The sequence below is a fragment of the Pinus tabuliformis genome, chromosome 3_1, assembly GCF_031772625.1.
Source record: "Pinus tabuliformis cultivar Carrire ecotype Pingquan chromosome 3_1, CPIR1, whole genome shotgun sequence".
Taxonomy (NCBI): Eukaryota; Viridiplantae; Streptophyta; class Pinopsida; order Pinales; family Pinaceae; genus Pinus; species Pinus tabuliformis.
In genome coordinates this window covers 249,193,113-249,218,182 of record NC_142301.1, presented here as the reverse complement: position 1 = coordinate 249,218,182, position 25,070 = coordinate 249,193,113, and positions in this window count along the sequence as shown.

Below are 25,070 nucleotides of genomic sequence, written 5' to 3'. Positions count from 1 at the left end.
TTGAGCTTCCAGCCTTAAAGGCATCAGTCCTCCTCATGCCATGTAGTTAACAAAGACAAGGCAATGGCCTTTATCATGCCCCTGAGCCTTCCATTTTAGGCACCATACCTCTTCGCATACCTTTGGTCGAACTGTTCTATCCTGCTTCAAACTTTGAATCTCAAGGCAAATATTTTTCAATTGTGCATGGATCTGCTAAACCCTGAGATTTTGATCTTGTATCAGTGTTTCATGTAGTCTCATTGAAATCTCCAAGGCCTCTTCATAAGTCATTATCTTTTGTTCTGACAGTGCAACCCTTAGGTGTGGCAGAAGTGAAGCCACAAACCACTCGTGATGATATCCATCTATTAAGTTCATATCAACTTCGCGAATTTGACACTTCAACCTCTGATCTAATTCCCAAGGTGTCTCACCTAGCTTCATCGTGATTTCTTTGAACCCCACAATCGACTGTGCCTCAGATTTAGGCATACTGAATTCTTTGTTCATCACGGTCTAGATGTGTGCCATTCCAACAGTTGGGTTATCATTAGAGTACTTAATGTACTAGGTTAGTGCGTGATCCTGCAATGCACTAACCAGTGTTGCCTTGTTCAAGTGATCATGTGTAACGCCTTGAGCTTCCCATATAGCTTTCACCACGAACCAGAACTAGTCCGAGTCCTCATTTCCCAACCCTTTAAACAAAGGCAACTTCACTAAATTTTCCATGTTGAACCACGATGGAGGTGGGGGTGGTACGAGTGAAGTCGTAGGTGACAGTGGTGAAGTTGGAGGTGGTGTGGGTGGAGGTGGCAGTCATGGGAATCCTTGTCTTATTAACTAAATAGCACTTCACGGAGAAGCCTGCGCTACTCCCTCTTTGTCACCCAATGGAGGTGAAATCAATGGACTATATTCAGGACCCTTTCTTCCTTCATTCCTGTAAGTTTTTCCACTTGACGTAGCTTCGAACATGAAGGTAGCTGCATAACTTGTTTTTTGCACAATAACATCTTAATCCAGGTATTCAAAGACTTCAAGTACTTATCTTGCGGTCCTTTGAAAAACTATCTCTCTACCTCGCTATAGCTGTGATCCTGGAGGATCTCATCAAATCAGTTACACAGGTTAAGTGTCATCGTTAGAAATTCAGTCTGGTGTCGTTCAGTTTTGACAATGTTGACTATGGTTCAGGTTGTTCAGGTTATGTTAATGGTTTTCATGGTCATGGTTTTGTACCTGGCTATCGACATGTGGTTGTCATCAGTTCTGCCAGGATTTGGTCCTTGACATGTGTTGTCGTTTGCCTCACAAGATTTGGGTTGTCGACATGTGGTTTTATGTCACATTGTGAAAAATGTGTTGTAAAGGGGTTTTTAGAACAAAATGTGTAAAAGTCTAAAAGAATAAACATTTAACCTAAGTCTAAAGACCTAAAACCTAAATCCATACATTAAAAGCCTAACCCTAAGCTCTAGACCTAAATCTAAGTTCTAAACCTATCACATTAAAACTATGTGTTAAAACTAACACATAAAACCTTGAATTGAACTCTCGGCATATGTTATAAACATATTAAAACATTAAAAACATTAAAAGTACAACCTAACCACATAGGGAGCATGACTGCAGTGAGCACATGTGAACGGGAAAGCGACTATAGGTAGTAGGTAACCGTAACAACATCAGAACCATGGAGGAGTAACCTTGAACATGTGAATGACTAGAAGTTACGGTGGCAGATATCAGTTGTAGTTAACCATAGTAGGAACTACAAGGGTAAACTGTGTTCCTGTGAGCAAGCAAGGTAGCAGTGACGTGGTCATCGGAACCACTGGGTTAAACACAACACCATAACCGTGGGAGAATATCGTTGTCCATGTGAACAGCCGAAGCATTCGTAGCTAGAACCACCGGAGGAAGACTACAAAGGTGGCAGCATGCGATTAGACCATGGCAGTCACATGCGGGCGGTCAACCTTCTCCGTCTAGTCAACAAGCTGCCAGTAGTTAAGGTTTAATATAAATTTTATTAATGGGTTTTTGTTGTGGTTTTTGGTGCAAACTAATTCAACCACCAAGCAACCCTATCCTAGGTGGCAAATCATGAATAGACCGAGACTTTTGTAACCCAGATTAGAAATGATTCATTCCTAAACTCAGTGGAGGGAGTTCGAATGCATCTGGTGGGTGTTAAAAGGCAGTTTTTCTCATTGAAGTGGGGAGGAGAGTGGTTTTGGATTTTGTATGCAAGTTCTTGAGGTCATAGTCCCTTTGGTTTTCAATGTAACAAGAGCATCCAGAGTCGGAATTGGGAACCGTGACAGGCGTTGGAAAGCTGGTTTAGAGAGCTATCCTTTGACAGTGACCAAAAGTGCCTACATGCACATTCAGTTTGGTCAAATCTCTATGTAATCGACCTCTTCTGTTTCAATCCTAATAAAGTGGTTGTCTGTCTTGAAAGCGGAACCGAAGACGTAGTCCATCAGGGACAAACTCCATAATCAATTTTTCTATTTGGTATCACTGTGTTTTTGTTGTTTTCACTTCTGTTATGCATCTTACTTATGTTTTATCAATTGTCATAAAGTCTTTCTTCTCAATCATCTCTCTCAGTTTCCGCACTTTCAGTTAACATTCTATTCATTAATGGCTAATCAATTCTACATCAGTTTTAACTTATGATCATTGTAGAATTTTCCATTGAATGTTAACTAGTTGAAAGTCGCAACATGGAGAAGGAATCCTTAAGCAGATTGATCCAGAGATTGGAAAGTGATGATTCGTTCATAAGTAGACCACGATAGGATCTGATTCAGGTGAAAACACTGAAACTAAGATGAGTGATGAAAAGTTTCAGCAAGCATTATTGACTATGCAGCAGATGTTGGGAGAACTGTATGAAGACAAGAAGGCAAGAGATGTAGCTTCTTCTTCAAATACATTGAAGAAGGGAAAAGGTAAAGGCAATACTGATAAGCCATGTTCACCTCCATCATCTCCATCATCATCATCTTCTTCTTCTTCTTCCAGTATAGAATCTGAAATATAAAAGAAACCTAAGAAAACATCTCTTTTGAAACTTGATGTAAAATTTGAATTACCTATTTATGATGGCGAAATGAATTCTGAAAAGTTAGATAATTGGATTAAGTAAATAGAAGTGTATTGTTGTATTCAGAACATCTTTGACGATAAAAACGAAAATTCAGTTAGCTACACTTAGAATGGGGGGAACTGCTTTAATCTGGTGGGAAAGTAAAACTCAAATAGATGTAAAGCGGAAAGGAAAAGTCATCTCTTCATGGTCTATGTTTTTAAAAGCTCTTAGGAAACAATTCTATCCTTTAGGATACATGCAACAAGTTGTTATTGATTGGTAGCATCTGAGGCAAGGTAAAGGGCAGAGTGTTTAGGAGTTTACTCAGGAATTCAAAAAGAAAGCATTGGTTCTTGGTATTTCATTGGAGACATGTGAAACTTTATTAAAATACATCGGTAGTTTACATTCATATTTGTAGCATACATTATTGATGTTTAATCCTAATGATTTTGATGAAGTGTGTGTTCAAGCCATACATATTGAATTAGGTGATAGACCATTCAAGTTTTCATCACAATCATCCAAAGAGTTGGAAATCAAAGATTCCAATGACAGTTTAGGGAAGAATAATTCGAAGAGAAAGAAATCAGCGATAGCTCAAAAGGAAAGACCTACTTTTTCTCATTGCCAGAGAATCGGTCATGATGAATCTAAGTTTTGGAAACTTCATCTAGAACTTAAGCCCAAAAAGTTCCTTAAGGAGAAGGATGAAAAGAAGGCAATTGCAGCAGTCCAACAAGATCTAGGTTCAGATTCAGGTGATGAAAGGAGGATAACTACTATGGTTACGACAGGTAACACTTCTAACACTGTTTCAAGTTCGAATACTATTGCATCTTCATCAAACATAAATCCTTCAAATGAGGATAAAAGAGTTAAATTGTTTAACATAAAGATAACCTCTAAGCATACAAAGATAGATACAATGTTTGACAGTGGATCACGGGCCAATCTAATAACTGAATATTTAGTTAAGAATTTGGGTTTGGAAACACGGAATCATCCAAGAGCTTACCCATTAGGATGGCTAAATAAATCAACTCAGATAAAAGTCACCAAACAGTGTCAATTAAGATTTTCCATTACAACTAATTACATTGATGAAGTGGAATTAGATGTGGTTCCAGTAGACATATGTGGAATTGTCTTAGGAAGTCCTTATCTTTATGGTCGTGATGCAGTATTTTACAGGAGAGAACATAAATATCACCTTAAGAAAGATGGGGTTGAATTTATTGTCAAGGTACATCAAAACAAAAATCACTTGAATATTGTTGCTAATCAGATGAAGCGATTAATAAGTTCAAATAAAAGATTTGTAATCATGTGTGTAAAGGAACAACATAAGAATCAACATGATGTTTGTTCAAGTTATGAGTCTCAGCTTAAAGATAGTTTGATCAAAGAGGTAGAAACTTTTCTAGTTCTATTTAAAGAAACCAAACATCTTACTCATAAGCAGGGAATACAACATGAATTACAGTTTGTGCCTAAAGCTCCTCTTCCTAATGTCAGAATGAATCAATTCAATCCAAGTTTGGAAATTAATAGTTACAGGGATGCAGGTCAGTATTGGGGAAAGTCAGTGTTCAATTTCTCTTGTATTGTGTCACCATTTCATGTTTCAAACAGTTTGGAAGCCTCTTTTCAAGTGGAGAGGAAGCCCATTTGTTTTCATATCAAAGCCTTTTCTAAAGCAGTGTCAAAGTATCTAGTGGAAACTAATGCATCAGGGGAAAGTGATAATCAATGGAAACATCATTTAATGAATAAGAAAAAGTGATTCAAACAAATCAACAGCTAATTCAATAGTTTCAAAGACAAACTATGTTGCAGCAGTTTTCAAATTACAGTTTGATGGGTTTATGGCAGCAAGTTCACTTAGTAATCAGGAAGTAGGAAAGTATGTCAAGTCCAGTAGTTGGTTCGATGTCAAAAACATCTTTGACTATCTCTGTTATTCCGCAAAATAGATTGTTAATACATGTCAATGGTATTGAACAATATTATGTAGAGACTATTTTCAAAGATGATTATGAATCACTAACTCATGGTTTTTCATGGAAATAAATCAATTGCGATGTTCATAATAGGTTATTTGATCATCTTCGCAAGTTGTTCATACTGCAGATGGATGGAACAGGTCACCGAATCAAAATGTGACATGATCAACATCATCAGGGTCATCACTTTTAGGTGATTGATCGAATGTATTGGGACATCATCAGGGTAAGGTGGAAAGTGAGGGAGCTCTACCCTCATCGACTATTTGTTTAGTCAAACTTTTGTGGTCCAAAAGATTTCAAGTCGAGAGGATTGATCGAGGAGGATATCGTCAGATCAGTTACACAGGTTCAGTGTCGTCATTAGCAATTCAGTTTGGTGTCATTCAGTTTCAATAGTGTGGATTATGGTTCAGGTTGTCCAGGTGATGTTAATGGTTTTGTACGTGGCTATTGACATGTGGTTGTAGTCAGTTTCGCCAGGATTTGGTTGTCGACATGTGTTGTCGTTCGCCTCGCAAGATTTGGGTTGTCGACATGTGGTTTTATGTCACATTGTGACAAATGTGTTGTAAAAGGGTTTTTAGAACAAAATGCGTAAAAGTCTAAAGGACTAAACACTTAACCTAAGTCTAAAGACCTAAAACCTAAATCTATGCATTAAAAGCCTAACACAAAGCTCTAGACCTAAATCTAAGTTCTAAACCTATCACATTACAACTATGTGTTAAACCTAACACATAAAACCTTGTATTGAACTTTCGACATATGTTATAAACATATTAAAACATTAAAAAAATTAAAACTGTAGCCTAACCATGCGAAGAGCCTAACCGCAGTGGGCACATGTGAACGGGAAAGTGGCTACAGGTAGTAGGTAACCGTAACCACATCAGAACCATGGAGGAGTAACCGTGAACATGTGAATGAATAGCAATTACGGTGGCAAATATCAGTTGCACTTAACCGTAGCAGTAACTACAAGGGGAAACCATGTTCATGTGAACAGGTGGGGTAGCAGTGACATGGTCATCGGAACCACCGGGTTAAATGCAGCATCGTAACTGTGAGAGAAGACCATTGTCCATGTGAACAACCGGAGCATTGGTAGCCGGAACCGATGGAGGAAGACTGTGGAGCTAGTAGCCTGCGGTTAGACTACAGCGGTCACATATGGGCAGTCAACCTCCTTCGCCCAGTCAGCAAGCCGCCAGTAGTTAAGGTTTAATATAAATTTTATAAATGGGTTTTTGTTGCGGTTTTTGGTGCAAACTAATTCAACCACCAAGCAACCCTATCCTAGGTGGTAAATCATTAATAGACCGAGAATTTTGTAACCCAGATTAGAACTGATTCATTCCTAAACTCAGTGGAGGGAGTTCGAATGCATCTGGTGGGTGTTAAAAGGTAGTTTTTCTCAATGATGTGGGGAGGAGAGTGGTTTTTGATTTTGTACGTAGGTTCTAGAGGTCATAGTCATTTCTTTTTTTAGTGTAATAGGAGCATCCAAAGTAGGAATTGGGAACAGTGATAGGCGTTGGAAAGTTGGTTCAAAGATCTATCCTTTGACAGTGACTAGAAGTTCTTTCGTGCATATTCAATTTGGTCAAATCTCTTGTAATTGACCTCTTCTAATTCAATCCTAATAAAGCGGTCGCCCATCTTGAAAGTAGACCCAAAGAGGTAGTCCATCAGGGATGAATTTCGTAATCAATTTTGTTGTTTGGTATCACTGTATTTTTGTTGTTTTCACTTCTGTTATGCATCTTACTTATGTTTTATTAGCTGTCATAAAGTCTTTCTTCTCAAGCAGCTCTCTCAGTTTCTGCACTTTCGGTTAACATTCTATTCATTAATGGCTAATCAATTCTACATCATTTTTAACTTATGATCATTTCAGATCAAGATGACTAAGGTGTCGACCACAAATTTAGTCACAAATCCTCCTATGATGCAATTGAGCCAATGATCGATAGTGCGGGTGATCTTATCATCAGAGGCTTCCAATCTCCATACTAACTCCGGAGTCCAAACAATAGGACCATCAAGTCTCCACCTTCCTTGGTTATTTGCTAGGTTCGTGATCCACTCGTGTAGCTCAACCAGAAAGGAACAAAAAAAGATCTCATGTATTTCTGTATATAGGTACCTGTCCTTGGTCAGTCATGAATTTCTATTCTCCTATGCCATGAATTCGTGGATATTCCTATCCAACCAATCTCTGATCTCTTTCTTAGTTGGATTCTAGTGATACGACATCACACATCTCTTATGCAAATTTCGGTCCCGGTAACAGAACCATTTGTTGGCTGGTGGGGCCTAACTCAGTTTTAGCATTAGTTAGCCAAACAAATCCCTACACTACTGGCCGTTTCGGCATTAGCCCATGAAGCATGGACTAAAGTCTCACCCGAAGCAGTATGGGGGGATGATGGAACCAAGTTTCCACACCTTGAGATGTTTATGATGCCCATTTATTCCTTCTCTTCCTGCTATCGTGCAGGTCTTTGAGTTTTAGGGCTCTGGCTGTCTAGTCCTCTATTCCTCCCTTTGGCACCTCTACAAAGGGGTATGATTGACCTTCGCGCAGTCCTAAGCTGCGATTCAGGTACTTTCACACTGCTAAGGCAGCGAGTTGTGAAGATTCCAAAACTAACTTAACGATCTTACTTATCTTATTAAACAATCATAGTTAGCACTGTGTAAACAAATATCCTTATTTACGTTCAATTATCCAACATAATTACATACATTCACGCATCACATAAGCATTATAATTGAAATTCATTCACAATATGACAAGATGCATTAACCGAAAACAAAGACACAAAATTTGTAGAGTACTTCTCTTTATTGATATCTTCAAGTGATTACAGACTCTATCCGCCCTGCGTACACCACTGCAGGGGTCCATACACTCAGCTGTGGACTTCTACCCTAGGCCTTTACGCACTCAGCTGCAGAGCCTCTACCTACGCTATGACTCGAAACTTAGACTTTTCTCCTTATCCTCAACATTTCATATACAACTCATGACTCTTCTAAAACTACTTAGAGGTTACTTACTTAGCTCTTTTTATATAATCCCATGGTCCATGGACCATGGGTAGGTCTTTACAGCTGACTTTACTTTACAAAATTACGGTGGACAACACTTTAAGACTCATGACACCTTTGCGCTCCGCGACCAAAAAATGCGAATACTTTACAACTTTATTACAAAATTCAACTCAAAACATGGGATTTTAGCCCCAAAACTATCCTTGGGGGATCACCTTCCCAACAATAAACTACGCATAAAATCCACGTAATAACAAGCACAAATAACCATGGAAATACAATAGGAAAATAACTCTTATTAATATATGATAATCCGACCAAGTCAGGGACTTGCACCTACCACCTGACCATAGATTGGGTTGAACCAAATCTCTCTTTCATCCAATCATGCCCATGCCATATTCCAAGCATGAATGCGAGATCTCATGGAATAAATCACACAAAACCAAACTAGGACTTCTAAAGGAAAAACCACCTCAACCGTCAATTAGTGATTCCACCTCATGATTAGACATCACTAACACCAACTAGATCGGTCTCTACCCATGTTGTACAGGGCTCTAAACCATTTTTCCTAACCATGACTCCAGGAAGTAATAAATCAACCCACAACCTTCCAGGGCTCCAGAGAATTTTTCTAACTAAGGATTTATGACTAGTAACTCAACCCACTAAGGCCTCTAGAGAGTTTTTCCAATAAAGACTATAGGACTGCTAACTCAACCCAAGTCATTCTAGGGTTCCAAAGCATTTGTTCCAACTAATGGCTCTAGCAACTAGTAACTCAACCCATAGCCATAAGAATCCTGAGAACTAATTAGAAACAAAAAGTAGAAAAGTCCACAACACCATGGCTATCTAAGAAATGGCAAGGGTAGGAAAAACCACTGTCAATACGGGAAATCCTCCATGCCAATGACATATCATAACCAAATAACCACATGCATATACCATGAATTCCAAAACTAGCAAGGAAATGACACATTCAACTCGATACCTACAAAGAAATCTTGTTATATCTTTTGATCTCGTTGTTCACTTGCGCTTTCCCACTTTCCTTTTCCTTCTTTCTCCAAATGCAATGAAAACTAGAGTGCTCCAAGCATGCTCCAACAATTCTCCAAGATTTCTCTAAGTGTGCAAGAGTGTGAGAAAAAGAATAGAATGAGAGCACAAAAGACTTTATTGACAAAATATTCAACTAACAAAAGTTTTGAATTGATGCTCAAAATTCTTTTTATCATTGAGGCCTCTATTTTCTTCAGTTTTCCCTAATTTTCCTTCAACTTCCTCCTCAAGCAATTTTTTAGCCTTTCACCTTCCTTTTCCCCTATTTTATGTTATTTTCAAAAATAAAATTCCAATAAATGCCACATTGCCCTTGGCAATGCCTTTGACAATTTCCATAGCCATTTATTAATCACCAATGATCCCCATTATTATGTTTATGCCCAACATTCATATTGGAATATGTGTTCCATGACCTTGGTATTATTTTTATTTATTTACATAGGAAATCAACCATGAGCTATTATAGTTGAGACAATTGATATGTCGGTTTCATTATATATACATATGTTGTGCTAATTGGTATTTACTGTGCAGACAAGAGAGCCTCCCTTGAACTTCACTGAGGATTGTTCCATTATGTTTATATTTGGTTATCTGACATGGTATGTTTGTAGGAAGTAGAAGATCAAAGATGGCAAGCAAAATGGTGGATTATAGTTCACATGACTCTCATCATATATTAGATGAGAAGAACAGAGATGAGTACTCTCCTAAAATTGAATATACCTTGAGAAGTTTAAAGGCAAAAATAGAATTTGAAAGATGGATAATAATAGAATCATTCAGTGAGAGGAAAGACTTGTCAGGGCATAAGAAAAAAAAGAAATGGTCAATGCAATGATATGTCAAAGTTTATTGGATTTGGTCAAAGGTGCTATATGGATGGATACAATTGACATGAGAGGTATTGGTTATGGATTCTATTCTAGTTTTGGATTAGAGAGATAACATGGTCATCATCATTATCATCCTTATAGGAGGAATGAGAAGAAGTACTTGTCGGGTGAGTTTAAGAAATCCAAGCCTCCTACATTTGATGGAGAGTTAAAGAACCCAAAAGATGCAAAAAGCATTGTCGCTTAGGATGAATAATTTATTCGAACTACATGATTATACAAAGAATATGAAATCCAAGATAGCTATTTTTAGTCTCAAGGTAAAAGTAGACACCTATTGGGAATATGTGAAGTGGGTCAAAGGCATCAAGATAGAGTAGTTTAGCTGGCATGAGTTTAAAAGACTCTTCAGAAAGAATTATTTGTCAAAGAGATACTATGATGGTGAGACTAAGGCATTCTACTAGCTGAATATGGGGTATATGAAAGATAAATAGTATACGAGTAAGTTCTCAGACCTGTTGAGGTATGTACCATATCTTAAGGATGAGGAAATGAAGGTTCAAAGATTTATTAGTGGATTGCCATTAGAATTTAATGATAATTTGAGTACAATGAGCCTCGATAATTGGAGGAAGTATATGAGTAGTCTAAGCATAAGTGAGAGCCTAATCAGGGTTAGAAAGGGAATGACAAGACTAAAGGGAAATGGGTTAAGAAGAGAGAAAGAGCTAATGATGTAGGTAATAAGGAGAATGCAGTGTTATACAAGAAATTCAATGCAGTTGAGAGAGGATAGGGATTTCAGTCTAAGGAGCAAAAGAAGGGTGATCGAAGGAAGCCTTTTTAGTGTTGGAATTCTACTGAAGTACATCGTAGGAGAGACTGTGCACATCATTAGGGTGGAAGACATCATATTTATAGGACTCAGGAGGCATAGACAGTTGGGGATGTTGGACAGATTATTCCTCATATTTATGCAGCATTAGATAATATGTAGGTTTATCATCATGCATATATTATCCAAATAGAAGGTGAGCTTTATGACCAAGTTGTTTCTATTTTGATTGATCTTATATATAACTATAGTTATATCATTCCTGACATGATGGATAAGTGTTTCTTGAATAAATAAGTGAATTCACATCCTTGGTTCATGTAGTTGGCTAGAGGTACCAAGAAAATAATTCATCATTGGGTAAGATGTTGTGCATTTGAATTGAATGCTATGTCTACATCATCATGTCTAAATGTGCTTCCATTTAGATCATACAATATGTTGTTGGGTATGGATTGGTTTTACATTTCTAGGACTAAGGTAGTTTGCTATGAGAGTGATATTGAGTTCTCGGATTATGATGGAGAGAAGAGAATATTGCAGGGTAAGAAGAAGCCTACATCAATGAGAATGGTTACAGTTATGCAGGTTAAGAACAGTTGCAAAAAATGATGTGTGTTATATGCAATTCATATTTCCAGTGAAAAAGGGAATGATATTGAGGATGCTAAAGTCTTAAAGAGGTATCGGGTTTTGCAATAGTTTTATGATGTATTCCCAACAGATATTTCAGAGTTACTCCCTCATAAGGAAGTAAAGTTTTGTATTTATTTGATGTTAGAATTAGCACCACCATCAAATGCACCTTATATGATGAGCACTATGGAGTTGGTGGAATTGAAGTTATAGCCTAAGGAAATGATCAATAAGGGATACATTAGGCCAAGCGTGTTAGTACTCTTAGGTTGTGTAATGATTACAAGAAGTTGAGAAAGGTAATGATCAAGAACATGTATCCTTTTCTGCATATTGATGACTTGTTTGATCAATTGAAGGGAGCAACAATGTTTTTAACGATTGACTTGAGATCAGGATATCAGTAGGTATGCATCAAAGAAGAGGACATATGAAAAACTGAATTACATACCATGTATCGAAATAATATTTTTTTAATAGTTCCTTTTGGTCTTACTAATTCTCCAGCTACTTTCATGTGTTTGATGAATAGTATGTTTCATCCTTATTTGGACAAGTTTGTGATAGTATTCATTGATTATGTATTGACATATTCTAAGAATGAGGAAGAGCATGCAAAGAACCTACCAACAATGTTAATATTGTTGGGAGAGAATTAGTCATATTCCAAGCTTAGTAAGTGTAGTTACTTTCAGACAAAAGTTTATTACTTGGGACATGTTGTTTCTAAGGAAGGTATAACAGTGGACCCGAAAAATATGAGAGCTATCATAGAATGGAAAAATCCTAGGAATGTGGATGAGGTCATATCATTCATGGGACCTTCAAGTTATTACAGGAAGTTCATTAGGAACATCTCATGGATTTCATATCCTATTACATCTTTGTAGTGAAAAGGAAATAAGTTTGAATGGACTGAAGAATGTGCAACTAGAGTTGAGTAGTTGAAGCATTTGCTTATAAATGCTCTAGTTTTGAAGATTGTAGATTGAGATAAAGAGTTCGTGGTATGTACATTTTCTTGCAAGAGGAGACATGGTGGATTCCTGATGGAGGAAGGACAAGTCATATGCTACAAATCAAGGAAGTTGAATGACGACGAGAAGAACTATGTGACACGTGATCTTGAGTTGGAAGTTATCATTCATGCATTGATGATGTGGAGACATTATATTCTTGGTAGGAGGTTTATTTTGATGAGTGATCACAATGGCTTGAAGTACTTGTTTGATCAACCTAATGTAAATTCCAAGCAATCAAGATGGTTACCTACTCTTAGTGAGTTTGATTTTGAGACCAAGTACATTGAGGGAAAGGAGAATAGGGTTGTAGATACTCTTAGTAGAAGAGTGCAGGTGAATCACATTGCAACAATGAGTTCTTATGAGAAATACTTGCAGGAGTAGACCTTGTAAGATTGATAACATGATGACATATCAGTAGTTGAGGGAAAATTTATAGAAATAGGGCACTAGTAATAGGGATGGGGAGTGTCATCTCATAGAAGATCGTTAGTTTAGGTTCAAGAACAAGATTTATGTACCAGATGATAGTGAGCTCAAGAAGCTTATATTGAGGGAGTTTCATGTTAAGTCATATTCAGGTCACTCGGGATATCAGAAGACATTGATAGAAGTTAATAAATTCTATCATTGGTTGAACATGGAGAAAGAGGTGGCTAAGTTTGTTGGGAAGTGCTTGGATTTCCAATAGGTAAAAATAGAGTGTAAGCATCCAGGTGGTTTATTGCAGTCGATTCTAATTCCAAAGTTGAAATGGGAGGTCATTTACATGGACTTAATTACAATTTTTTCAAGGACATTGAAACAACATGATTGTTGGGATGGGGTCCCCTGGGTTAGTTTTGGGGTTAAAATAACCCAAGTTTTGATATATTCTTGTAACTCGCGATTTTTGGATGTGGAGCACGTATATGATTAGGAGTCAAAGGGGCTTTAGCCCTTTGTTTATGTAAAGTGTGAATCACTTTTGAGATCCACCAATGGTCTGCGAACCATGGGATTGTATGAGAAAGGCTATAAATAAGTGTGTCTTAGAGAGTCTAAGGGATGTCTATGGAGATAATGGATGGAGTCTTAGAAGTGATAGCATGGAGAAGTGGGTTAGATAGGAGGGAAAGGCTCTACAAATGAGTGCACAGAGGCCTAGGTAGAATCCGCAGCTGAGTGTGCGGGCCCTTGCAACTCAGTGTGCAGGGTAGTTTTGAGACTGTAAAGATGAATTGAAGGTAAATAAAGAAAGTTACAGAAGAAATCTTGTGTATATTTGTTTATCTTTGTTTACTTATGCTCATGATATATGTCGTTCATGAATAATGTGTTTATGAAATATGGATCTATTGATGTGCGATTCTCTTGAATAAGTCTCAATAGATGTACGAAATGAATGTTCAGTACTTTCGCAAAGACTATGATGAATCCTGTTATGTTTACTAAATAACTTAAGTAGATCTGCACAAACAGTAATTTAGGATTGTTATCTAATGCGCGTAAATGGGTGAATCAACTGTTAAGGGTCTGCAAAGGCTGATCGTAGACCTTTGTGAAGGTTTAAAGAATTTTTTATTAGAGTTGCAGTATCGGGCCCTAAGGGATTATCGATCTGCATGAAAGACGATCTAAGGTGCTAAAAGACATCACACTCATCTTTTGATGAAAAAACTTGGTTCTTGCATCCCCCCATACTGCTTCTGGTGAGACTGCAGCTTGTGCTATGTGGGTTGTTTTCGAAAGGGCCAGTAGTGTAGGGATTTGTTGGTTGGCACAACTAACCCTGAACCTGGGTCAGGACCCCCTAAGCCAACAATGATTCTATCATGCTTGTGGTTAACATGTTAAGTAAGGTAGCTCACTTCATTTCGATTAAGTCTATGAATTTAGATAGTGAGGTAGCTCACATTTCCATTAGGGAGATAGTGAGATTGCATGGTGTTCCTAGGAAGCTTGTATTCGATAGAGATGCCAATTTTACTTCTAGGTGTTGGAAGGCATTGCTTGCAGGTTTTGGAATAGAGTTAGCTTTCAGTACAAAGTATCATCAAAAGACATATGGACAGACAAAGAGACTTGAAAGGATTCTTAAAGACATGTTGAGGATGTACATAATCCATCAGTAGAGGAAGTGCGAAGAGTATCTTCCACTGGTGGAGTCTACATATAATTATGGGTATCAGGATTCCTCTGAGATGAGTCTGTTTGAGGGGCAAGGGTATATTTGTAATACTCTTATCAGCTAGAGAAATCCAGTGAACAGGGCGCTGATTGCATAAGATATGTTAGTAGAGATGGAATATGGAATGAAGGTTATTTAAAGAAATTTAATGGTAATAAAGAAAAGGGAGAAGAGTAATGATTATCAACATAAGGCATTTAAGGAGTTTTAGGTTGGGGGACATGTGTATTTATGCATAAATCCCAATAAGAGATCCTTAACGATTGGGTCATGTGCCAAGTTGACACCATAGTGTTGAAGGCCTTTCGAGATCCTTGAGACAATTGGACCAATGGCCTACAAACTTGCACTACCTCCGATAATGAAAGTTCATGATGTTTGCAATGTTTCATTGCTTACAAATGATGTCTAGGATGTTAATCATGTGATTAGTTGGTATGTATTATAGGTGGAACCATAGGGATACTTCTAACCATAACCATAATGCATATTGCAGTAGAAACAACTCATGATTTGAAATAGATAAATCGGCCAGGTTAAAGTATAGTGGAAGCACTACATGGGAGATGGATGATCAAATGCGGGCTATCTATCCTTCATTATTTTTTGGTTCAAGAAAATGAGGTTTTTGGTATATGTATATGTATATGTATATGGATGTTGATCGTAGATGCCGCAATGAGTTATGTTATAATGCTCCAATAATATTATGATTGTTATGTTTTTCATGTTGGTCGTAGTTTGTAGTAGCTGTGAATTGTAAATACTACATCGAGCTATGTTATAAAGCTCCATGGGAAGTATGTTTTGTTTTCATCGATTTGCTAGTCATAGGTTCCATTGAACACCAAGGATGATGTTCCCACAAGGGGGAGGGGTTTGTAAGAACCTCTCGTTGATTTTCTATGCAAATAAAAATAAGACCAAGGTCATGGGACACATATTTCAAGCATAATGTTGGGAAAGACATAGTGATGGGCATCACTTGTGATAAATTAATGGCTATAGACATTGGCAAAGGAAAAGAGGCATTAATTGGCATTTTATTTATTAAATAAAGGAAAATATGAGAAAAGTAAGGTGAAAAGTCACAAATTTGCATGAGAAGCAAATTATAGGAAAAATGAAGTAAAATAATGAAAATAGAGGCCTCAATGATAAAAGGCCTTCTGAGGGTCAGTCACTAGCCTTTTGACAGTTTTAGGATTGAGCTCTTTCTCATTCTCTCATTATTTCACACTCTTGCACACTTAGATAAATATTGGAGCATTCCTCAAGCATTCTTGGAGAACTTTGGCATACATTGGATTTGGAGAAAGAAGGAAAATGAAAGTAGGAAAGCAAAAGGGAACAAGTAGGTCAGCAACTCTAGTTGGATTGCCTTTCAGCTAATAGGTTACATGTGTGTCTTCCTTGCTTATTTCTAGATTCATGGTATATGCATGTGATTTTTTGGTTATGTGTTATCATTGGCATGGATCTTTTCCTAGATTGATAGTAGTTTTATCCTTGGCTTGGCAGTTCCTAGATATCCATGGTGTTGTGGGATTCTCCACTTTCTTTTTTGATTGGCGTTCATGTTCCTTATGGCTATGGGTTGGAACAAATGTTATGGAAACCTTGGAACAACATGGCTTGAGTTACTAATCCAGGAGCCTTGGTTGGTACAAATACTCTAGAGCCCTCAGTGGGTTGAGTTACTAGTCCCTAGAGTCGGGTTGGACAAACACTCTAGAGCCCTAGAAGGTTGTGGGTTGAGTTACTAGTTCCTTGAGCCCTTGACCATTCTAGTTGGTTTTAGTGATGTTGGATCATAGAGGTGGAATCACTGTGGTTGAGATTTGAGGTGGTTTGGCCTTTGGAAGCCCTAGTTTGGTTTGTATTTGTTTATTTCATGAAATTCCACATTCATGCTTGGAATATGGCATGAGGGTGATTATCTATGTTGTCTCTCCAAGAGAAAACACTTGGATTGAGGAAAAGGGCCAATGCCTAGGAAATATTATTGTGTCTTAAGGATTTATTCATTCTACTCAAGAATTAGATACAAACTTATGAAATCTGGTTCAATCATCCTACTAAGAGGCAGATTCAATATAGACTTAAATAATATGCCAATCCTAAGACTTGTGTTCAGTTATGGTGGCCGACACATAGAGAGTGCAGTTTCATTTGTCATTATAGTATAGGTGAAATAGGAAACACAAAGAGAGAAACCCAATGCAGAGAGCTGAATAGACTCAAAATCCTATGCACAAAATTCTAGTAGAATCATGAACAAGATAAAGGAATGAGGTTTGGAAACCATGGGGCATGTTTTAAGGCCTTCGATCGCACACATTACATGTACCATTTTACATAACATAACATAGGTAAATATGTTGTTTAAGATTTAATCCAACAACTACAATTAGACAATTTCCAAGAGGAGAAAAACAAATATGAAATAATAAACAGTGAATGAATTACATAGTACGCATCTCAGTACTTGGAATCACCAAAAACTTCTTCATTAACCTTCAAGAACAACATACATCTCATAAGCTCCAAAACTTTAAAACGTTGCAGAAAAACTACAGCCCTTGGGATAGAAAATCAAACCCTTTCTCATGAGATATTCATTCCTATTATATCTAGAGAACAATTAGAAAAATATCTAGAGTGCTACAATTGTCTAAACTACACAACTGGTTGAATATGAGACTAGCCTAGCTATCCTAATTATTACATAACATAGTTGATTCTTTTCTTCAAAATGAAATATTAACAAAATTGAAGAAAAGACACGAATGTTTCATGATTGCCTAAACAAAATATCTTCATCATTGACTTCCTTAATCTCCTGAAGTGGACCCGAGTTCCATTATCTGGGTTCATGGTTGTTTGATGAACTAACCATGCTTCTGCCATTTTATTTCTTCCATGGATACCTATCAAATTAACTATCTTTTTCTTCCCCTAACTACTTCAATCAACCCTTTTTGTACTTGGTCCCTCTTGTAGATGCTTCCTTCCACCCATCGGGATCAAAATCCTTGTAAAAGTCATGATGGAGAGGCTTTACTATAGTAGAGGAAATACACAAGAAACAATTACAAAACAACTCCACCAGCTCTTTTATCTCCATATAGTATTGCAACACCTGGTCCCTGCAACTCTTTAGTAACTCATTAATAAATAGTTGCGGGCTTCCCGGTCTCTGGAATGTCCCACGTAACTTTAACAAAGTAAAACCTACGCCCACTCTCCATGAGGGCCCCACAAGCCTTTCACCTAATAGATCCAAGGAACATAGAGTTTTTTTCGTTGCCATCACTCGACAATCCTTGGTCCCCTAGTCCCCTAGCATTTGTTAATTGCAATTAGAAATAGCTACAAGATTTTGGGATTCCGAGATTTCTCCACTATTGTTCCCTACTCCCTGCAACCCATACACTTTATTGAAATTTAATTTAAAATATTTTATGGGGTTCTAGGTTTCCGACCACCCAAGTCAAATCTCCATCACAAGATTCCATTAATAAATAGTCCCGAGTAAAGAAAAAACCTTTTGTGTATTGACAGATTCCTGGTGCCTGACAGTTTTTGGAATTGTCATTTTATAAATGTTACGAGGTTATGAATCGGTACTATAAAGTCCATCTCTTGGCTCTATCTAGTGCTAGTTCCATTTCCCTCACTCTATTTATTGATAAATTTCTTCCAAAATCATAATTCGGTCAAGTGTTAGATTTTATTCGTTTAGTCCCAACTTTTGTCCTTCAATTCCTTTTCACTATCTGCTCTCTTTAGATCTGTCCTCCAAGGTTTAAAACACAAAGTATTTGTCCATTCTACTTTTCTCTAGGCACACTTCTATCATGACTTGATCTCTTCTACACTCAACTCTGTTTCGACCTGTATCTCTGTCTACAATGCTTTTGTAATCTCCCTTTCTCTGCAACCCTTATATGACCAATACATATATATACAAAGCCTCCTCTCATGGTCCTTATCTAATTAGTGGATTATTGATCCTTTTTTATCAACGATCAATGTTTATCTTCCCTGACCTCCTGAATTTACCACTATTTGGATTCACGTCTCTCATGGATATGAAGGTGTAGATCCCTCCATAACGTAGTTTCTTCTGATGACCAAAGATAATTGGATGTTGTGGATACAAAGTGGGATCCATGTAGGTTGATAGGTGATGTGGAAGAGAAACATGGTAGATTCATCTTGGGTGGTAAGTAAGGGAGGAGGGTAATGCATTAAATGCTTTCACACTCGTTTTCCATGCTCACCCAGCGGTGGTCCCAACTGTGGATGTAGTCGCCACATTGGCACAACAGGTAATGGTCCCATCTATCTTCCTTCGACGGGGTGCTTGGGTGGGATTAGAGATGAGTCTCAACCCCACTAGAATCCATCATAGCCATTTATATATCAAGTGCACCGTTTTGATGTTGGTTTCCTCGGGGAAAGTGTTGGCCTTAACTGTCACGTTTATTACCCCGCTAGGTCTCCTTCAAGACGAGGTTTCTCCTAGATGGACAGGGACCTACCTAGTAAGTAATCACTATTTAACCATTTGAGATTAAAATAGGGGGAAAGTCCACATTCCATCGCCTCTTGTTCTTCACTGTATTTTCCTTTCTCCCCTATTTTTATCTAGAAGAGACTACTTGACAAAAAAAAAAAACTATCCCATAAAAAGAACATATCTATTAATGGTAAAGAAACACATTATCATAGTTGTTGGCTCCAAGGACACATAAGCCAAAAATAAATATAACGTATTTACAGATTTTGTTCTTGGAGAAGCGGTTGAGTGATGCTCCTGCATCACTAATGCTCCGATAGTCTAATGGTGCTCATGTCCTAAATTGAAATACAAGAATTCCCTTAGGATATCAATTGTGATAGTTCAAGGAACTAGTATGGGAATTTGGTACATAGTAGAAACCTCTACAACCTAAGGCCCAACATTCCTTCCCCTCCCATATCAAGGACCCTAGTACACATAACTATTTTCAAATAATTTAACATCATTGATATCCCCACGAGGAGGTGACTCACATACATTGAGAAAAAGTATTTAGTTAGAAAAGGATGTGGAAATTATCAAGAACATATGCACATTATTAGCAATGAATTCATAAGATTAGGAATACACACAAACTATGAAAAAAATCCACATGCTCTACAAAAAATCCACTACCTTCGATTCATTTCTCTTTTCGGTAGGAGTAACACCTTTAAACTAAGTCTTTACTACTTTGGTTTCCTTGAATTTAGGAAACCCAGCTGTTTTGGTGAAAAAAAATTAGAACCTTCAAATTTCTAACTGGATCTAAATCTATCTATTTTCCATGTTATTTATGTATAACATATAGGTTTGACTATTTTTAATACATTCTTATCTTAACAGATATCATAATATGAAAATATATATACATATTCATTTGTGATATAACTTTTGCTTCCTTAAAAATCTTTAGAATAAGTTATATGATACATTAGTACATAGTAAGAATTACAATATAAAATATAAAAAGTGTTATTTGATAATATAATACCCTCATGGGATTGGGAGCATTGGGGTCACGGGCTCTGCTAGGGTTCTGCGAACACCTGCATACGGCGCCGACAACAGTGAAGAAAACTCCTGCTCAGACACTGAGTAAGCTGTAGTACCCCGTCCTGCAGCGCATTCGTGCCAAGGATGGATCATCCCCAGGGGGGGGCGTCGGAGCCCTCCCCACCGCAGTCAGATTCTGAGCACCAAGTGATCTTTGGATCCGTGAACGAAGAAATCCTGAACAGGGGAAAAATCCCTCAAACTGACCTCAACAATGACAGTAACCGCAAAGAAGGAGATGGCACATCGCAAGAAGAAACCGAAATGCCTGGAGAACAGCCGCAAATCACCTCTAGCACCTGCAGACCAGCGGCCAAGATCAGACCAAGGATCGAGTTGCCTGGAGACAAGATCGATGATAGAATACAGTACATGAAGGACCATGCCCTCATTGGCAAGTTCATCGGTTTCTGGCCAACTGAAAGGGCCCTAAAAGGCTGGATAGCTGCTAAATGGAAACCCAAAGGGGATGTTACGCTACAATTAGGGCCGAAAGGATTCTTCACCGCTATATTCTACTGTCCGGAGGATAAACACAGGATCCTAGTAGGAGGACCCTATTTTTTCAACTCGGCTGGGTTATATCTACGCGACTGGATCCCCAAATTTAACCCAGACAAAGAAGACCTATCATGGGCTCCTGTTTGGATCAGGCTGTATTCGCTTTCGGACGAATACTGGGGGGAGGAGCTCCTCAAAAAGATTGGCAATGGGATCGGCGATTTCATCAAAGTAGCCAAAGAAACCCTGTCTCGTAAGTATACCTCCTACGCCCGGATTTGTGTTTTCATTCGCCTTAATGAGCCTCTCCCTGAGTCAGTTGAGCTTGCCCATCGTGATGAAGAGTGGATTCAGCCTCTCGACTACGAGCATGTTCCGTTCCGATGTAGAAAATGTCATGCCCTAGGTCATCTTTTCAGGGATTGCCCTCTGAATATTCAATCTAATCCTCCTGATCCCTCAGGCTCCCCTGCTCAGGATGGATTCACCAAAGTCTCCAGCAGGAAGCGTGCACACAAAAAGCCCTCCAATGGTCACAAACCCCAGCCCCGCAAGCCGCATGGCCCAGTAACCAAGAACAGCTTCGACATTCTTGGTCAATCCTCTGAAGACCCCCCCTTAAGCAAGGAAGCCGCACCTGATCTTCCCTCCTCCTCCTCCCCTCCCCTTTCTTCCTTCTCCCCTCCCAAATCCTCCGCCCCCCTCTCTCGCCCCATCATTCTGCAAAAGGATCTGACCAGCTCAGCCGATAAACTCAATAATATGGAGGTGGATGACAAAAATGACATTTCCCAGAATCTTGACTCTGGCAATGAAGACAACAATCAAGTGCAGATAATGGACGAGGAACCGGAAAGCATAGACCTGCATGGTCTAGATCTCTTAGAAATGGAGGCTGCATGCAGAAGGAAAGCATATGATGCCATCCCCGAGTTTCAACTTGACAAACTCGAACTGGTTATCTCACGCGCCTACTACCAAAACCAACTAGGAATTCAGCCAGGCAGCCAATGGGACGGCACCCAGCGCCACAAGGACTCAAAAAAAAGGGGCCGAAAGACAGATTTGCAAAGGACGATGGAGATTGGGAAAATCTTAGTCGATTCTGGCAGATACGCCAAATTGACTAAGTATTTCAAGCCCTCTGCTAGTAGTTAAACATGAAGCTAGTATCCTGGAATATAAGAGGGCTTTACAGCCCCGGAAAACTCAGGATGTTGAGAAACATGATAAAAAAGGAAAAGCCCCAAATTTGCTTTCTCCAGGAGACTAAATGCAACAGCTCTATGTTAGACAGCTTCCTTTTAAAAGCCTGGCCAGGATGTAGAACAGTGGCGGTCGATGCTTGTGGAGCCTCAGGAGGTTTGGCTATAGCTTGGAACACTCAAGCGGTCTTCCTTACCGATTTTCACGCGGCGCATCATCTGATACAGGCCACCTTCCACATTCTGGGGACAAACATTCATGGCAATTTGTCAAATGTCTACTTCCCGCAAGACACTAGCAGCAAGGTAGAGCTTTTGGACACTATCGAAGTCCTCAGCAATAGTAGGAAATTCCCACTATGGATCGCTGCTGGGGATTTCAATATGATTACGAAATCAGAAGAAAAGCTGGGAGGAAGAAGCAGATTGGAGCCTGAGGTTGATCGATTCAAAGAATTCATAAACTCGGCTTCCCTTATTGATATGCCGTTCTGCAATGGTACCTTTACCTGGAGCAATCGCAGGGCAGGCAAGCATCAAATCGCCTCCAAGCTGGATCGCTTCCTCCTCTCGGACAATGCGGTTCACATAGGAGGGGATTTCACCGCATCCATTCTGGCACATTCCGGATCAGACCATTGGCCAATAGCTCTTCAATGGCAAAGACCCGGCAACATAACCAGAAAACCTTTCAGGTTCGAAGGATTCTGGCTCACTCATCCCAAATTCAAAGAGTTTGTTAAGAACATCTGGACCTCATTCATCCCCCCAGAAGGAGCGAGAATGTACCAATTTCAGAAGAAATTAACATTTCTCAAGAGCCATCTGAAACGATGGAATAAAGAAACCTTTGGCAACATTTTCGAGGAGAAGAAAAAGCTCATACAGGACCTGGAAAACCTTCATCAGCAGATCATCACGCAGGGGCACATGGAAGAAACACTGGAGAAGGAACGCCACATTCACAACTTATTGGACGAAAGAGGGAAGCAGGAAGAAATCTATTGGAAGCAAAAATCAAGGGTTCGATGGTTGAAGGAGGGGGAGCGCAACACTAAATTCTTTCATAGAACAACAATACAAAGGAGAATGAACAATAACATCCCCTTCATTCAAAATCAAGCAGGAGACAAGGTAGAAACGCATGAAGGGATTGAAGCCGAGCTCCTAAATCACTTCCAACAAGTTCATCAAGAGCAGGGAGAAGACAGGCAACATGCCATAAACAAAATTACCAGCAATATTCCAAAAAATATTACAGAGGAACAAAATGAACTCTTAATGCGCCCCATCAGCATAGAGGAAGTGGATGATGCCATGAAGCAACTTAAAGAGGGCAAAGCTCCTGGTCCCGATGGGTTCACAACTACATTCTTTCATGCCTTCTGGGATATGCTAAAAGAGGAAGTCTGGCAGATAGTAGAAGAATCCAGAGCAACACGATGGCTTCTTCCCTCTCTCAATGCTACCTTCATCGCTCTCATTCCCAAGGAGGCAGATTCCATCACTCCAGATAAATTTCGTCCCATTGCATTATGTAATGTCATTTACAAAGTAATTTCAAAGGTCATAGCTAATCGGCTCAAACCGCTTTTGCCAGCACTAATATCTAAGGAGCAATTTGGCTATGTGGAGGGGCGACACATAATGGACGGTATCCTGCTCTCTCACGAAATCATCCACTCTCTCAAGAACTCTAAGCAAGCAGGTATGCTTCTCAAGCTAGATCTTTCAAAAGCATTTGACAAACTGAACTGGAACTATATCCATCATATGCTTAAAGCCTTTGGTTTTTGTCCTTCTTGGATTCGATGGATCCTGAACATGATTAACTCCACTCATTTCTCCATCTTGGTCAACGGCTTTCCATCCCGCTCGTTCAATCCCTCCAGGGGCATCCGGCAAGGAGACCCCCTCTCCCCCTTTCTTTTCGTTTTGATGGCCGAAGGGCTGGGAAGGCACATCAAGCAAGCTCTTTGCTTGCGGCAAATTAAAGGTATCTCTGTGCATAACTCCCCTGCCCTCTCCCATCAGCAATTCGTTGATGATACAATGCTGTTTGGGTACCCCTCGGCTCAAGAAGCCCGTAGACTCAAAGGTCTCCACGAGGACTTCTCTCTGGCGTCTGGCATGACTATCAACTGCTCCAAATCGCAAATTTTCTTTTTTCATACTCCCCCGTCTGTCAAATCTGCTGTCTCCCGCATTTTAGGCTTCTCCTTTGCGTCTCTTCCCTCCAAGTACTTAGGTGCCCCCCTCACTACTTCAACTATCAAGCACTCTGCCTGGCGCACCCTTCTGGACAAAATAGAAAATCGCCTCAACCTCTGGACTCACAGGTCGCTTAATCTAGCCAGTCGAATGATACTCATCAAATCGATTTTGCAAGCTATGCCTCTTTACTTGTTTTCTTCTATGGCTGCACCAAAATGGGTCTTGAAAAGTCTCAGGAACATGCAGCGAAACTTCCTATGGAGCAGCTCGGCCACCAATCGAAAATGGGCCTTGGTCAGATGGACAAAAGTCTGCATGCCCAGGGACAAAGGAGGAATTGGGCTAAGAGACCCTGAACACAGTAACGCCATCATGAATGCCAAGATCTGGTGGCAGTGGCTCACCAACCCAGACAAACCTTGGGGAACGATATGGACAGCGAAGTATGCAGACAACAGACCCCAAGAGGAACTCATAAGATTCACTCCCACTGAAAAAGGCTCTTTGATATGGAATGCTGCAAAGCAACACCATCACATTATACAACAGCATAGCTTCTGGGAAATCAGAAATGGTTGTAGTGCAAGATTCTGGATGGACGCCTGGAATCAAATGCCAAGACTTACGAACATTCTCCACCCCACAATGATACCGAAGAGGCAGGAACAACAACAGGAAAAGGTCCAATCTTACTGGCAACCAGAGCTCGAAGAAGGCTTCAGAAAATGGAAAGCAAGCAGCCAAATCCTTAACAGCGATGAGGATAGGATGCATAAGGAGATGGATATTGAGTTACGGAAAAG